Source organism: Ptychodera flava, assembly GCF_041260155.1.
Source record: "Ptychodera flava strain L36383 chromosome 23 unlocalized genomic scaffold, AS_Pfla_20210202 Scaffold_23__1_contigs__length_28996876_pilon, whole genome shotgun sequence".
In the NCBI taxonomy this organism is placed as follows: Eukaryota; Metazoa; Hemichordata; class Enteropneusta; family Ptychoderidae; genus Ptychodera; species Ptychodera flava.
In genome coordinates, this window is record NW_027248277.1 from 10,940,431 (window position 1) to 10,951,773 (window position 11,343).

At 38.3% G+C, this 11,343-nt stretch overlaps 1 long non-coding RNA gene across 1 annotated transcript; it reads right to left on the reverse strand.

The window, feature by feature from the left end:
- Positions 1-7,766: 7,766 nt before the first annotated feature.
- LOC139123418 (uncharacterized) lies at positions 7,767-10,686 on the reverse strand. The gene is made up of 4 exons (XR_011549656.1): positions 10,662-10,686; positions 10,329-10,412; positions 8,841-9,253; positions 7,767-7,851 (listed from the first exon to the last, which is right to left on the reverse strand). It is a non-coding gene; the product is annotated as an uncharacterized lncRNA (long non-coding RNA).
- Positions 10,687-11,343: the final 657 nt, after the last annotated feature.

Genomic DNA, 11,343 nt, shown 5'->3' on the forward strand with positions numbered 1-11,343 from the left:
TTCGTCGATGTATAAAATTAAATTAAGTTTACGAGATGTTTTCGACGTAAATTAACTAAGCGTGAAAATCTTGTATTGCAGCTGCTGGGTCGTCTGTCGAGAAAGGTGCACTGGGCATCCTGCTTTTCCTGAGCACTGTCGTAGCCGTGTTTGTACCAGGAAGAAACTGATCCAGTATGATGGTAAGATTTCAAAGACTCAAAATACAATTATTTTATCAGACAGAATCTCTGATCATCAAAGGGCAGAGTTGCTTGAACCGATAGAATTCATATGATCGTTGAAGTTTGTCGACACAGCTTGGCTGTAACTGGCCCGTAGCTGCAACTATAGCGAGGGCCTAACAATGTTTTCTGGAAACATTCATCAAAAGATTAAAATTCAAACTGCCATATCAAAGCTTCCTTTTGAAGATAGGAAAGTGCACACTATCGGTCGTCGCTAGGATCGTTACGTTTGTAGGATTTGAATATGAGACATTTTACTTATATTAATGCTTAACCAACACTGCTGAAAAATACATGGACCAAGTGGAAACTGGAGATTTAAATAAGATATGATTATTGTGCAGGGAATTCAGCTTTCTTATAAGTAGAATACAAACTACAAATTCTCCTTTTGTCTTTGCAGTGTTTTACTCAAGTGCCTTGGAAACGGAACGACCACCTCATTGGAGCTACAGATAACTTGATCAAAACCCTGCTCTGTTTTATATTTCACCAGAATCAACTCTGACCTAATTATCACATCGGACAGTGATTTTCCTGCTCCATTGATACGCTGCAAACGATATGACAGAGGCTAACGACTTTTAAAACACTATGAGTAAAATATTAAAGTCCGTATAAATTTTCTCGAATCTATTTGAAATTGTACTGTAATTTTCTACTTTCTCCTTTTATGATTCAGTTTTATTCATCTTGATTGATTTTGTGTGTTTCCAAGGCAATTCTGCTTGATATTTTTTCGGGATTGTAGCATTTTAGTTCTTTCGACTGCGCTAGTGGTTAGAATTGTGTCGCATATCTTACTCATGAGTCAGACGTGAAAAAGACAATTTACAAGAAAGTGTTTTATCATATGTCACTATGGTGACCAATGTGAATTTATGACAGTGCTATGGATGACGTCAAACCGATGCTGTTACAATTTTAGTGACGGCCGTGTTTGTAGAAAGACTCCGTACTCGAGATTCACCGGTCGGTTGAAAAACTTCCAGTAAAATTATGCAAAAACAGGAAGTTGTTCAAAATTCACAAAAAGTTAGTGTTTTGCCTATATTCTGAATAGCACGTCACAGATATGTAGCACATATGGAACACACTTCTGAAGGTGTATTTTCATGTCATGAGAACTTTGCTTCGAAAACACATTAGCATATCGATGCCATAGCGTGGTCAAAATTTCGAAAAATCAAACTCGCTTCTGTTTTGAATAAATCATACAGCATTCTACATGCAAGAGTTTGTCTGTTATTTTAGCGTGATGATAGTATTTTTGGACTCAGTAGATCATTTAGTTGACTCTGAACACGTCTCTCTTTCATATACATACACACCCTCCCATACGTCCCTCCCTTCTGCCTGTTAGTCTCCCCGTCTGTCTCTGTCTGTCTGTCTACTCTTTCTCTCTCTCTCTCTCTCTCTCTCTCTCTCTCTCTTAGTCCCATAAAAAGTGTATGAATTTGACCTTACAATGTATGTTAATGATGTACTAAATTGTACAAACGACCCTATCTTGAAAAATTAGATATGGATTTTATGCGCAATGTGTTTGCTGGCGAATGACTTTGTTCCCATTCTCATCCCGTCCCTCCTCCGGCAACCGTCGTGAATGGAAATCTGGCTCGTTTTCGATCTGTCTTTACCCAGCATTCCCTTCTATCCATCTGTCGCTGATATACTCACGATTGATTTTGTAAAATAAAAAGGACACAAATTGACATAAACTGTGTAGTGCATTTTCCGTTACTCTAAACCGACAAACAATTTACCGGGTTATTGAACTCTGTACTCCATCCAGGTTTGTAGGTCAGAGCGGTACTGTGATAAAAACAGCAGTTGCAAAGTTCACTCACTCCGATAATAAAACCATAAATCCGCCATTTTTAAATCCTTCTTTAAAGGACTCACCTTGCGGTACTCGGCCACTGCTAGCACCTTCTGTTTCTGTGATACACTAGATAACAGTAGAGGCATTTCCGTCATGATCGCCATAGTAGCGGACGTCAACTGTGCCTAAATTCTCTTTAAATTTTCTTTGTTCACAATGGGACTTGTCGAATCTTTTTCGACAAAGCCGTCCGTGTTGCAGTAACTGCCTTCCTCTCTTTCGTTGCATGTCTTTCTGTTTGCATTTTGTCTGTCTGTCTCCGCCGCGCTACCTGCTTTTTGTGGTTTCGCTAGTCCTGCACTCAGTGTCTGTCACACTACCCACTATAAAAATGCCTGCGCAATCTCGCCTATTTCTATCCGCCTGTATCTCTCGTTCTCTATTATTATTCATTATCTCTGCTGATCGCTTCATCTGATAAAATACATTTTGATTTCCTCTTCTAAAGATTTTTTGTAAATAGTTTTGTTGGTTATAAACGTATGCCCGCTTTTTCATTGCAACCGAGTTTTTGCTATATGACATACAAACGATATAAATTTAAAATAATCATACGCATATTAAATATGTCTTCCTGTATTTATGACATAGATATTATCTCTCACAAATTTCTTTCAGTGTAGTTTCTTATAGTACTCTTCAAGACCCCCTCACTGTATGATATTGGTCGTTGAAGCTACTAAAATGTCCACTGCTACAAAGTCGCTGCATGACTTTCCGGTTGGTACGCTCTGTCGTGTTTTGGTCCGTGGTTGCATTTATATTTAAGAAAAGGAATTTATGAAGTGTTCACAGCGTGTACATACTAGATCGTTGAGATATTGGAGATATATGACGTCGAGCAAGCGCTCATAACTGTACGAAATATGGACCCTGGCTGAATTTCTGTTTACAAGTGTATTTGGAATGCAATAAATTTCTGCACCCATATGACTGCCCCGTATTGGCAATAAAAATAGAATTTATATCGTGTCGAGCTTTTATATATCTCTCTACTCTTTGTAAGGAGTGACATTGTCCAACAAACCACTGTGTTCAACCCTGTCTTCCTGTGAACGTCGCCGTGGACATACTAGCAATATCCGGTAGGACCTGAGTATAGATTGCCTCATTGTGAGTGACGGATGTCAGTCCCTGAGGCACATTAGGGCTTCTTTCCCTGTAAAAGTCTGCCGTTTGTTGCCTTTTTATATTAAGGTCAGACAAATAAAGATTGTAAACAGCTCAATCCTGTACTTCTCATGTCCACGTGCATGGCAATTGTACACTTTTGAATAGGGAAGAAAAAGTGTAATATAATGTAAATACGATTGATGCCGTCATTCTTTGTATTGATACAATTATCATTTACCTATTATACTTGCCTGGATGCATTTGGCATTGGTCTTATCATGAATCATACATAGCCCGTTAGAGTCTCTCACTGTCTCTGTCTCTGTCTCTGTCTCTCTGTCTCTCTCTCTCTCTCTCTCTCTCTCTCTCTCTCTCTCTCTCTCTCTCTCTCTCTCTCTCTCTCTCTCTCTCTCTCTCTCTTAAAATGTCATCTTCTACCAAGCAATTATTGATATTGAGGTGAATGGCCTTCGGCGCAGAAAAACAACTTGCTCACCTACTATCAAACAATACGTATTTGGGAGACGCCAGTAGAAGGTTTCTGTAATGATAGAGTGAAAGCAAGCTCTAAGTTTCCCCAGCGAAGGCACACTATACCGGAGGTAGTGAAGATTTTCGAGTCATGGGGAAAGGCACTGACGAGCTGTTTTCACTTCTGTAATACGTATGATTTTTTTTAAAGATACCTTGAAAAAAATTACTTGAAATTATCTCCAATTAAAATTTCGCGAAATTAGGCTGTTTGGTTTAGCCCTGTTTGGTTCATTGGGCTAAATACAATCTGCGCAGTCGAGTGATATCGACTCGAGTTGAAAAGTTCATTCATTCCGACCTGTATGTGATAAAACAATAACTACGTCATTATTACATCCTTATCAACAGACAACTTGTATGTTGATACTTGGCGTTTGCCAGCTGGGACTCTTAATTCTGGCTTGTTCGATCGCCAGTCCAGAGGATATCAAACACTTAAGTGTTGTATCGGATTTTTGATAAAGTCTGGTTATTTGTTCCATTTAAGACTCGACGACACCGTCTTTGCCATTTTGTTCACATTCCTAACTTCAGATTGCCGTGTCTCTCTGTTCTCATTTTCACCGCTTTACCCGCCTACGTGTCACGTGACTATCTTGCCCGTACCCAGCGCCTAAAGTGAAGTGCTTACACACAACTGAACACGCAGACGGAACACTGTCAATGACCTGAACTGACCTCTGTCTTCTGAACTCAATAACAAAGTCCGTACTTCCGTTGTGGCATCGTGACTGCGGATCAACCGTTATATTTTGGGAGAGGGTGTTCAAAAGAATGTCGTCTACATCACCAAAGTCTTTTTAAAATAGCTGCCTATCATAAAACATATTTTTATTACTTTAAAAACTGGATGAAATGCGGAAACCTGGCAAGGCGAAATTTGCGTATCCTTCCGCTCCTGACAAAATGATATCCTGCACAATGTCATATCACAGGCCTTCAATCCGACTATGATGGTGCATTGCCGATTCGGTGTTAATCGCTTTCTACTCAAACATCATATAGAATGCAAGTGATGTTTTGCTTTAAATAGTAAAATGATTAGAATTAACTTGCCTATCCTTTGTTTTTTTTGTTTGCGTAGTTTTTTCTCTGCATGATAAAAATATTATATGGTTTGTCATTTCTACTGCAGCCTGAGGGGATCTTAAAACGCATTCCAAAAGGGTTTAATTTCGGGTTCCAAATGCGAGACACAGAACTACTCTATTTCATAATGCTATCAAACATTTTGCCCGATATTACAGTAGAGGGCGGTACTCTCACTGGCAAGAATCAAACAAGAGAGTGATTGACGGACCGTAAATGTGGGCTTTCTACTGGTCAGTGTTTGCACTTACTGTAATTTTTAAGGTGTACTGGGGGCTGTCCAATTATTATTTGGTGAAACATTTTATTTTTCTCGCTGCCCTCTGTGAATACATATCCGTCCACTGGCTTTCAGTCTCATATCTGTCTGGCTGTCTCTGTTTCCCTGTCTGATTGCCTGTCGATCTGTTTGTTTGTCTGTCTGCCTGCCAGCCTGTCTATATGTCATCGAGAACGGTCTCTGTCTCTGTATCTCTCTGTCACTGTCTCTGTCTCTCCCTCCCTCCTCTCCCCTCTGTCTCTGTCTCTCTGTCTTTTTCTCTGTCTTTTTCTCTGTCTTTCTGTCTCTCTCTCTCTCTCTCTCTCTCTCTCCTCTCTCTCTCTCTCTCTCTCTCTCTCTCTCTCTCTCTCTCTCTCTCTCTCTCAGCTGCCTCTCTCTCCTTAGTAGTGTTTAACTGTTTTGCATGTTCATGATCTTCATTATATATAGCATTAGTAAAAAATGTAACAAGAAGACAAGAACAACGCGTATGCATCTGTTGTAATGCAGTCTAGTTCTGCACTTTATTGCTTTACTTTGCCAAATACAAATACTACGGAGACACGCACACATTTACAACATATCGGTCAAAGGACTTAGAAAAGTGCAAAGTTCATTTTTTTCGGTGCAGACATGCCTGCGTTAAGAGTCTACTTGACGTGTTTGAAAATTACTTTTATTGTACAGCGCCACCAGTAATTGAATCTCGTGTGCGGAGTCGTTCTTCAAACGTTTTCCACGCCTGGCGTTGAAAATTTTGTTGTCGTCATCCATAGCACAGTCAAAAATTCACATGATACCGCACAAATAGTTTGTTTCACTTGTGAAACACGTCATTTAGCAAACACAATGATCTACAGAATAATATGACTAAACATTGAGAATTCGTTTTATGAGAACAGGTATTTTTTAGCCGAAAATATTTCTTTGATTTTGCAGATATTTTGAACTAACTTTACATCATACTCCTGTTTTTAAAATTAATTTTCTGACACCAAAAATTTGACGAGCTTTTATAAGGGGTTCGATCACAATGCGATTGTATATTTTCATTCGTTTTGTCATGAAGGGCAACATTTGTGCGAACTTGTCTGAACGATTCTGGATCAGCTTGTCAATCAAAAATTGTTAAATATTTGGTCATTCTAAAAATCATATCTGTGACGAAAGGTTATTTTTCAGGGTCATGTATCTTCTGAGCCAATGTACCGCTACCAAATCTGCATAGAAAGGAATGATGGAAATTACACGTCTTGTCAATGTATTTACTTTTTCATTCATGTCAATGGGGATAAAAGCCGTACATCTGAAGAGAAAATTGATCCTTTTTTTCGTTTTGTGAGAGTAACTCCTTTTTAGGTCCGATTCTTGCACAGATTTTTTTTGATACTGTGATCGGGTTTTGTAGATGGACACCTGTATCTACGATATTGGACATGAACAAATCCGAATCAAGGTCTTACCCTAGTCTCTACATGACGAATGCCAACACACTCGAAACCATGACGACCGACATCAGTGCCATACTTGACAAAACTTGAACTCCTGAATTTGGATCAGCTGCAACGGGAACAAGAAAAACTGATTATGACAATTATAGAGCATTCTGTTTTTCAGCCATTGAACAACCAATATGGCAGGATTGAATGTCTTTTATCTATACAAGAAGTCATTATTGCAAGAAGTTACTTTTACATTATTTAGTCTTTAATTATCCTTACGAACATCGTCACTTACATGTCGTTGCAGACGCCTTCGTTGGTGTCGGAGTTTTCCTGACTGGTGAGGATGTTTTTGTTCATCCAACGAAAGCAATTAAGAAAGAACTTATTAAAACGAAAACAATATTATTAATCATTACATTCAATATGTACACAAGGCGTAAACTAACATGTGCAGATCTCACTGATGACAATTCCCATATTAGATGTGGGGCACAAGATGTATCATTATGTTATGTCCAGTGTGCAAAATAAGGTCACATTCGTCCCAAACAGTGTGTTGAAATGCAAAGTATAAATCCGCATGGCATTTGTGTATTGACAAATGAATCCCTTGTCCACACTCCCATTTAGTTGTTTGCAACACTACATACACATGCGCAGCATGTGTTTACACGTTTAGCTCTGTACATTTCTGCACGACTATATGACGGTCGATCAGGTGAAAAATTGTAGACTAATTAAAAAACGAGTATTTCAAAATATATCAAAAACTACATCTTAATTATTTTTACAAACGGCATTGACTTGAAGATGTTTCCTAAGTAGATGACAATGACTAGATTCTATTTGTCGCTTTGTCTACCAGTTTCTCGATTTTGTTTGGCTGCCCAAATTACTTCTCTCGTCAAACTTGGTTTTGCGTCTCTAGGCGGCGCTATCGGTATGGCGTTTGGCAAGCCTTATTTTGGCTTCAATATACTGTTTGCTCAATATGAGCGTTTGACTTCTTTTCAAAAAGCTTAAGAAAAATGGAAAGACTTGACACTAAAAAGGTAGGTAAATAATGAGGCTACAAAATAATAGACAGAAGAGAATAATAAAATGCATCAAACAAATTCGATGTAAGTGGGTTCAATGGTTTGGCATGACGACACTAAATATATAATCAGACAAATTCTATTTACGTTGTCTGGTAAGATCAAATAAACTTTTAAGCAGGAAGTGGCTGTACGTTGTCCATAATTGTCAAATGCCGAAATTTCGATCCCTTACCTGTTGTCGGTGCTTCCGTTGTATCACCTGGAATTGGAACGCTAGTATTAAAAAACTATAAACTAGCATTTTTATCTGTTTACTTTGTTCGTACAATTTAGACAGTTATATATGGTCACATCTTTCCCTATTGTTCTCTCTTTAATTTTTACCGACAAAAAATTCCTTCAAATTTTACAGCCTAATTCTCGGTCCCGGTCTTTCGAAGACTACATCATCGTTCTACCATTATGATAGTGTAGATGTGTACTAATGTACGTATAAACTTTAGAACATAGACTGAAAGATCCGTCGCACAAGGACGCTCTCTACGCTCCCCCTCCCTCTTACGTAGCCTTGAGAGCGCCCTCGAGCGACAGGTATTTCAATCAAGTATAAACACTGAGTTTGACAAAATTTCAGTTGTTGGTTGACGAAAAGAGAACTAAAACATCAAAACCTACTTGCTATACCATGAAGGTGTCATTACATCAATAATCTTGACCAGAAAGATAAAATTTCACAAATTCATTACCAGAACGCTAATATAGAAATATTCTTGACAAAGGGTTACTCCTTAAATATCAAGAGATGAAATACTTCAGACGTAGGAAATAAATGGCATTAATCGTATACAAAGGGAATAAGTAAATAGTAATGCGTCCGTCATGAAAACATATTAATGTTGAGTGCGCCTCGGTGACAGATATTCGGACTTTTAAGGTTTTACAATTTTATTCTAATCTACCTCTCGTGGGAGCTTATTTCCAAGCTCTTAGTAGGGAATATTTTCAGCATCTTAACTTTTCGGAATGGAATTTTTTTCCCATTGGATTTAAAAAGGGATTTTAAAGTTCATAATATATCAGTAAATGTAATATTATTTTATCTCAAGTACCAAATTTGCACGGTGAACCACGATTTTATTCTTGATTTGGCGAGACAATAGTTGAAAGTTTCATGTTTAGGAAAGTTTGAGCTAAAATTGAAGTCTTTTACTTTCGAGGCGAATACTGCGTTAAAATAAGTAAACTAACCAGCACAGTCTGTCTTTCCTGTGATGTCAATACACTGCGTATCTCTCCAGGTATGATCTGGGCGCAGAGTTTGATAAAGTCCTTACAATATCCTGTTTTTGGGATGGTAAGAGTCGCTTTGCCCCCTGTTTTCTTCATTTTTACCAGGTGTCACAGGAGAACCAGTAGCACCAGGTACGGATGCAGGAATTGTAATGCCAGTTATGGAATCTTTGTCAGCAACCTGTGTTTCTTTTGTGGTGTCGCTAAGTCCTCCTTATCCGATAAATACAGTTTCAAGTCGGTTACCGAATCCTCAGACGTGTCGTCGTTCGAGAACGTGATGTCAAATGTTATCTGGGTACCTTCTGACACTTTCAAGGTATAAGGTGTTGGCCCTGTCACGCTAAATGATCCCGTCTCGATGGTCAGTGCTGAAACACAGAATAAATACCGTAAAATGGAATTATAGATTATCTTACATTTCCTAGTGCAGTATGGTATCGTATGTATTGCCATTTGCTTAAAGCTCAGACAAACCGAATGTATGAAAATAAAATGCATTGAATATTGTATTGTATCTAAGCTACTCTCTTTAAATTACCTAAAATTAAAAGAAAGTATAAACCCGAGCCATCTTGATTCCACTGCTTTCATTTAATTTTATTAAGTGGCATTATTATATTCAATCTCACTGTGCATAAAGCTATGTTTTTGCTTTATGTAGAGTTAGTTTTTTAGTCGAGATATTTCGGCCCAGTCAGATGGGTGTTTTTCTCGCGGCTTTGTTTAATGAATCAAGATAAATTCAAGTTCATAGTCCCTTTAAAGCATCAATGTTTCTTGACAGATTAAGTTGGGTGAACTAAGCGAAAGTAAAAATATTGCTATTTTCTTAACAAGCAATATTGAAGGTTACAGTGAGAAGAGAAGAAAACTTCATATGACGGGAAACAGTAGCGGTCCTGCCCTACGTTTTTTAGATACATCGTAAAGACTTATGATGTCATACCCTTTTGTTGTGTACAGTTCAAACTATTTCATAACGAATTTCAGGTATGTAGACAATTTAGACAGCAATATCGCCATTCCATGTAGCATGGAGTTCTAAAACATCCCCTTTACAAATAAAGTCACGATTGAATGAATAAAATGTATGTGGCTGACCTTACAAGGAGGGACACGATGATATGTTTATCAAAGAAACTGAGCAAAACTGAGTCAGTATTTTGTGACACGTTTCTCTGTACGAAAAGTGATAATCTGACAATTTTATCTTAAAATTTGGCAGAGACGGTGACACAGTCCCTTGAATATATTTTTCAAAATGACTTTTCATTCAAAGTCTTTTGTGAACTTTTTTAAAGAAAATGACAATATTACAAGGATGCTGTCTTTTACTTCTCAATACAAACCAATAGATTTGTCGATACTCAACTACCCATGGATAGCCCCTATCTTAAAGTATATCGGTGGGATTCGCAGCAAATTAAATGAAATTGGACTTACCGGCTTGACTTCGAGACACGAAAATTAGCCCAGCCACAGCAGGAAGAGACCATGATTCGTCATCCTTGGCGAGATTTTAATTCACTGAAACGTAATCAGTTGCAGTATTGAGGAAATTTCAGAAATAAGATACGGATGATTAAAGTATTATGAATGCATGCTGAACGTAAACGGCAATTTGATCTTCAGTTTTAGAACGAATCTAGAACACACAAATTTGATATTATAGCCAGAGATATGGAATATTATAAAACGATAAAGAGACAGTTACTTGACAATATTTCTATACATTTTAGTCTTATCAGTGCACATAACAGACACCAAAATACTTACATAGATACTGCAAAGTTAACAAAATATAGGAAAGAAAGCTGTCTTCAATGCCAGTCGGTCACGACTTTCAGAATGTGAGATCTAAGTGAACACGTTTTCATTTATTGTTGATACTTTGCGAGGCTCAAGATTTCATCGCTTGTCATTGGTCCGTTTTTAAGTTGTTACTGTTGGGAGTAGCCAATGTTGAGGGCACAGATTTGCCATTGGTGATCACGTGGGCTACCACAGTGAGGTCACGTGTCCATCAAATAAGGTGGCAACAGAGATGGCTGCTGTGATAGGACAGAAACTCTGTTACCAGAGGGATGACTTTTGGTTTATACAAACCACACCACACCCCCACACCCCCATCGAGGAACTGTAGACAAACATGCGTCTGGTGTCGACCAATTAGTGACGTTGCCATGGATTTGCCTCTGTTTTTGTCCGCCTGTCAAAGACAAAATTCGAGTGCTCAATAAAACCGTCCAAGTGATTTCGGCTACCAGCGTTATCTTTATTATCCCGCATTTAAAACAGGTGCGATGTGGCACGCCTTCGCCGCTGTCATAAAACGGCGTATAAACCTGACAACACATCGGTGCACTTGAAAGGGAGAGAGCCGTGTTTTACTGCCTTGTATACTACGTAGAGTTCCAGTGAACGGGAAGTCGTGAATGTGAGAATATCCGGTTTAAGG